This window comes from Pseudonaja textilis, chromosome 10 (assembly GCF_049901715.1).
Source record: "Pseudonaja textilis isolate UNSWEBS1 chromosome 10, rPseTex1.2, whole genome shotgun sequence".
In the NCBI taxonomy this organism is placed as follows: Eukaryota; Metazoa; Chordata; class Lepidosauria; order Squamata; family Elapidae; genus Pseudonaja; species Pseudonaja textilis.
Genome location: NC_141999.1, coordinates 18,498,399 through 18,504,317, shown reverse-complemented (window position 1 = coordinate 18,504,317; position 5,919 = coordinate 18,498,399). Strand labels below are relative to the sequence as shown.

Here is a 5,919-nt window from a genome sequence, read left to right as displayed (position 1 = left end):
CCCCTGTACTAGTCCGATCTCCTGCACAGACACAAACCTACGCTATTTCAGACAAATGGTTGTTCAATCTCTTCTTAAATACCTCCAGTCTTGGAGCATCCACAATTTCTGGAGACAAGTCTTTCCACTGATTAATTGTTCTCCCTGTCAGGAAATTTATCCTGAGTTCTAGGTTGCTTCTCTCCTTGATTCGTTTCCATCCATTGCTTCTTGTCCTACCTTCAGGTGCTTCAGAGAATAGGTTGACTCCCTCTTCTTTGTGGAAACCCCTTAGATCAGGGGTGACAAACTCACATCGTCACAGCAGCGTCACGTGACATATCAGGACTTTTTGCCCCTTTGCTAAACCAGTCATGGACCTTGTGATGCATCCGGCCCATGGGCTGGGAACTTGACAGCCCTGCTTTAGATATTGGAACACGGCTCTCATGTCATCCCTAGCTCCTCTTTCCATTAAACTAGACATACCCAATTCCAGCAACCGTTCTTGATATGTTTTAGCCTCCAGTACCCTAAGGAAGGGGCTCCCAAATAATTTCAAAGAAAAATCTGGCATGTTCAATTTCTGTTCCCCCCCAATGCCTCAAAAATACATTGTGGTCTAAGGACAGGACTTAACTCTTGTCATTTGTTCCTACTTCCAGATGAAGCTTTATTGTGGATGGACTTGCTCAGGTTTTATGGGAAGATGGAGGACATAGGTTGACCTTAATAAACCTGGGCTTCCTTGCATTCTTGCAAAGAGACTTGGCCTCTGCATTTAATGCGATTGATTCTTAGGGGCAAAATGTTTTGAGGGTAAAGATGATCCTGGAAGCAAGATACCCAGGTTGAAGAGAAGACATCTCCATGGTCATGCGTTCGGCAGGACTAAACGCTGAAAGTGCATGGAATGCTGTTACCTTCCCGCCAAAGGGGTCTCTATTTTTCTACTTGCATTTTCACATGCTTTCGAAGCTGGGACAAGGAATGGGAGCTTACTCTGTTACATTACGCTAGGGATTCAAACTGCTGAACTGCCGACCTTTCTGATCGACAAGCCTGTCAGTGTCTTAGCCACTGAGCCACCGCATTTTAAGTACAACCCTAGAAAATGGTGTTAAAGTGTTTATAGCTAAAAATTTTAGAGCGTTAGCAATGTGAAGCTTCTCCTAACAACCTTCAAGTTAATATGGTACCCAAATGTAATTCAAATGCAATAGACTATTCTTTAATCACCATTTGCAATTGGAAGACATAGCCTACAAAATATAGACAAATAGCCCACAATAAAGGTGTTCTGTTTTCATACACCAAGCTCCGGAAATATGTGGAGTCCATAAATGTTGCAGACAGCAGGTGGATATCATACTCTACTTGTAGCAAATAAAACCATTAATCAAATTATAAGGCAGGTAGGATAAAGAAACCTCTATAAATGTTTCTGGGTTTAAAACAAACAATCTGTCATCACAAGCATATGATATCAAATATTTGTTTGTTAATGCAATGAAACCTCGCAATAAAATGCCTTCTGTATTGAATCTGCAGGGAAAACAATGTGCTGTGTATTGCCTGGTCTTGGCTATGAAAATATATTATCGCATTAATTGGCTGGAAGACATATGTTTGTGCAATATATCTGAAAGATAATGATCCGGCATCCATATATAGTAAATACCATATTCTTCCATTGGCTCAGAAAACAAATCTGTTCTGTTTTCCTGTAAAAGGGAAAAGCCCAGCATGGTTAGTAAAATGGCTTGAGTCCTTCTCTGTTTGCTACTGATCTTAGATGTTTCATTAGAGCTGTCAGTTATGTTGCCATGAACATTGTACCCGATAAGTTGAGATACCAATGGTAAAAAAAGAATAAGTCAATATTCCATTTCAGACCAATGGGCAGTTGTGGGTGGAAATTTCTCCAGAATGGAAGGCATTTCTTACCTGTTCTTTATCTGACCAGTGGGAAAGGACATGCTTTGGACCGTGTAAAGGGGGCATGATTGTGGTCTCCCAACAAACCCCTCCCTTCTAGAAAAACTAATCAAGGACGGAAACTAATGAAGGAGAGAAACAACCTAGAACTAAGCAGAAATTCCCTAACTGTGAGAACAATCAACCAGTGGAACAGCTTGTCTTCAGAAGATGTGGGTGATCCATCACTGGAGGCTTCCAAGAAGAGACTGGATGACCACGTCTGGAATAGTTTAGGTTCTCCTGCTTGAGCAGCGGTTTTCTGTCCTGTCTCATGAGGCGGATTTGTGGCTATGCAGATGCAGATAGATAATTCCACAAAACATCCATAACAAAGTACGTTTATTGGTACATCAGGTATCTTTGTAACTCACATTTGTGATGAAGCTCTTCTATAATGACCAATCCTTTGTATATCATCATTGCAGAGTAAAAAATGGTTCTTTTCCTAACCCATCACGTACCGATGGAAAGAAAAGCTGTTATCGGTTCATGAGTGCAGGCAAGAATGGAGGGAAACCTCCCTCAACCCCTCGAGGATCAATTTAGTGATCAACCAGGATTACAGATGTGGCCACGTGACATGAACTACATTTCCCACGATACCTTTAACTACATTTCCCATGATGCATTCCCTTAAGGGGACAGCTCACAATTCCTAAGTAACTATCCCAAATCCCATAGACTGGCTGAGACAGCACAAGTGGCTTGGACCAGGAGACCTCAAAGGCTCTTTCCAACTCTGCTATTCTGTTATTATGGGGGTTTTAGTGGTTTTGATAGATTTTTAGTCCAGCACCTCAACTCTACAACACACTGGCTCTCATATAAATTTATCATATAAACAAATAAAAATTTAATTAACCTGCTATCAAATCTCTGGACAAACCACTTAAGGGGAAAGACCCAAGAAATTCAGTTTACATCTGAAAGATATAACACCGGAACACCATTTTCAGGTTTTGAAATCAGTTCACAGTGCGACTTGTGTCCTAATCAGAAGTGGTATTCAGCAGGTTCTGACCAGTTCTGGAGAACTGGTAGCAGAAAGTTTGAGTCGTTCAGAGAACTGGTAGCGGACATTTTGAGTAGTTCAGAAGACCATCTCTGACTGGCCCTGCCCCCATCTATTCTCTGCCTCCCGAGTCCCAGCTGATTGGCTGGGTCTCCTTTTGTTGCCCTGCACAGGAGAATGGAACTGGAAAGCAGGTTAATGGGGTGGGGAGGGAATGGGGATTTTGCAGTATCTTTCCCCTGCCATGCCCACCAAGCCACACCCATAGAATTAGTAGTAAAAAAAAAAAATTGAATCCCATCACTGGTCCTAAGCCATTAGTGATGAAGCTTTGGCTGAAATGTAAATAGCTGGCCTGTATATTTATCTCTATTTATTTAGCTCTATTTCCTCATCATTACTTATTTGCAGAAGGAACAGGAAAAAAAATACAGATGGGGAAAAGGGTTGTACTGCAATATGAAAACATGAAATTAACCATAGGCAAAAAAAAAAAAAAGCAGAGCTACTAAGCCCTTCAAAACATCCTAAGTAAAACCAAAAAACCCAGCAGCCCCAGAGGGGGAAAAAAAACCACAAGAGCCATCTACAACAAGCAGTGTAATGACTACAACAGCCACTATGTAGCACAAATGGGCAGAAGAGTGACAGAACGCATCTATCAACAACAACTAGCTGTCAGAAGGCATGTTTAAGACGTGTGTATTTCAATTCCCCAGGCCTTTCAAATCATCCTTTGTAGGCATTGCAGATTTTTTTTTTTTTTTAAGTTGGTCAGTTGAACAGCATGAAGTACATGTTAGTTCCTGGAAAATTGTCTAGACCAATTGCACAAAACAGGGAAGGAAATAAAAAAAAATCGTTACCAGGGGTGGGAAGCTGCCGGTATAACAACCGGCTTGGGGATCACGTGTTTCGCGCAGTGTGTGCACGTGGACAACAGTGCAAAAATCCTTACCTGCTATGTTCCTTCGGGGGAGTAACAAAGTTGAGGAGTGGCAACCCGCTCTTCTCTGCTGGTCAGCTGGGACGATAAAGGATAATATAGCACAGGGGTGGGCATACAGTTTGCTCCCAGCTGATCTTTGGAGCTAGAGGTCCGCTCAAACCGGTCTGAACTGACAGAATCCCACACCTGGTTGTTACCTTCTTGCTGCCAGAGGCAACCCATTCAGTAGCTTTCTTTACTTTAGAAAGAGCATACATGGTTAAAATGATCTGCGTGTTGCATATCATGTGATTTAGAGTTATGGGGAGAACTCCTTTATCTTGTGGTCTAGAAAAGTCAACTGACCTAGCTTATTTATTTTATTTATTTATTTGATTTCTCAATCACTTACAAGATAATAGGTATAAGTATAAACAAGAGTAAGAATACAGGAAGTAGGTAGGAATAAATGAGGAAAATCAGACAGGGACGGGAGGCACAATTGTGCATTTATGCACGCCCTCTTAGGAATGGGGTGAGGTCAATAGTGGTTAGTTTGAGGTTAAAGGAGTGGAGGTTAGAGGATGTAACAACAGAGTCAGGTAGTGCGTTCCAGGCATTGACCACTCTGTTGCTGGTCGTACTTTCTGCAATCAACTTTGGAGCGGTTTACTTTAAGTTTGTATCTGTTGTGTGCTCTTGTATTGTTGCGGTTGAGGCTGAAGTAGTCATTGACTGGTAGGACATTGTGGCAGATAATTTTGTGTACTATGCTTAGGTCCAACCGTAGGCAGTGTAGTTCAAACTTTATTCAAGCCCAAAATTTCAAGCCTGATGATATAGGGTATTCTGTTGTAAGCAGAGGAGTGTAGTACTCTTCTCATGAAATACTTCTGGACTCGCTGTTGTATTAATGTCCGATATACAGTTTGGATTCCAGACTGATGAGCTGTATTTGAGTTGTGCGGTATCATGTGCACAATATTATATTATAATATAGCTGTGCAGTATCACGTGAACACACCAGCTGTGGCTTGTTGAGCCAGCTTGGAGTTTATGTCCATGTAAATGTGTGATTCTTGAGAAGAGTGAACAATTGTCCTATTTTGACAACGTGTTTGCATTCCTAGAATGAGCAGAAGGGAGAAAAATGTTAAGATAACATCTGTTGTCCTCTTCCTGACCTCTGTATTCAAACCTTTGGTTTCCACTGGTTGGAAATCTTGAAGAGGAAAAAGGGTCTGGCGTGGAAGAAGATACAACAGGCACAAGGGGCAGAGAGGTGGCGATATACAGTACTATCAGTCTGCTACCAATGCGAATATTTAGAAACATGGCAGGCAGCAAGGATAATTGCAAGGAATCTGCTTAGAGAAATTCCATCAGGCTGGGAAAAATAGTTTTGCAATTTGGAGCCTGGCCATGTTGTGTCCCACAGATTTGTGGATCAAGAGTCATTGTGAGGGGTCCTTGAGGCCCGCTGAGCTTGAGGCCCGGGATGACTGCAGAGATTTCATTACCCTAACTAGGCAACATCATTGGGGCCGTTATTTAGAAAGTCATTATTTAGAAAAGAGCCAGGAGGGTTGTACCCTGAGATATTCAAGATCCCATTGAGCAGAACGAGCAGAAGGGTACCCCAAACCAAACAGAACTGGCTTGTACCATTTTAAGCAAGTGATGCCATACCTACGCCTTTTAAAGAAAGACTTCCCCATGCAACCAGATAACGATAACAGATAATCAGAGTTGGAAGGGATCTTATAGGTCATCTAGTCCAACACCCCTCCCTCCTCTCTGTGGCAGCCCCTCAAATATTGGAAGACTGCTATCCTGTCTTCCCTGGTCCTTCTCTTCACAAGACTAGCCAAGCCCAGTTCCTGTAATCGTTCTTCATATGCCTTAGTCTCCAGTCCCCTAATCATCCTGGTTGCTCTTCTCTGCACTTTTTCTAGAGTCTCAACATCTTTTTTATAATGTGGTGACCAAAACTGGATGTAGGACTCTAGGTGTGGTCTTA

General features: G+C 42.1%; 1 long non-coding RNA gene across 1 annotated transcript; it reads right to left on the bottom strand.

The window, feature by feature from the left end:
- Positions 1–2,281: 2,281 nt before the first annotated feature.
- On the bottom strand, positions 2,282–5,655 carry LOC148124937 (uncharacterized). Its single transcript, XR_015744823.1, has 2 exons — positions 3,930–5,655; positions 2,282–3,789 (listed from the first exon to the last, which is right to left on the bottom strand). It is a non-coding gene; the product is annotated as an uncharacterized LOC148124937 (long non-coding RNA).
- Between the last annotated feature and the right edge of the window lie 264 nt (positions 5,656–5,919).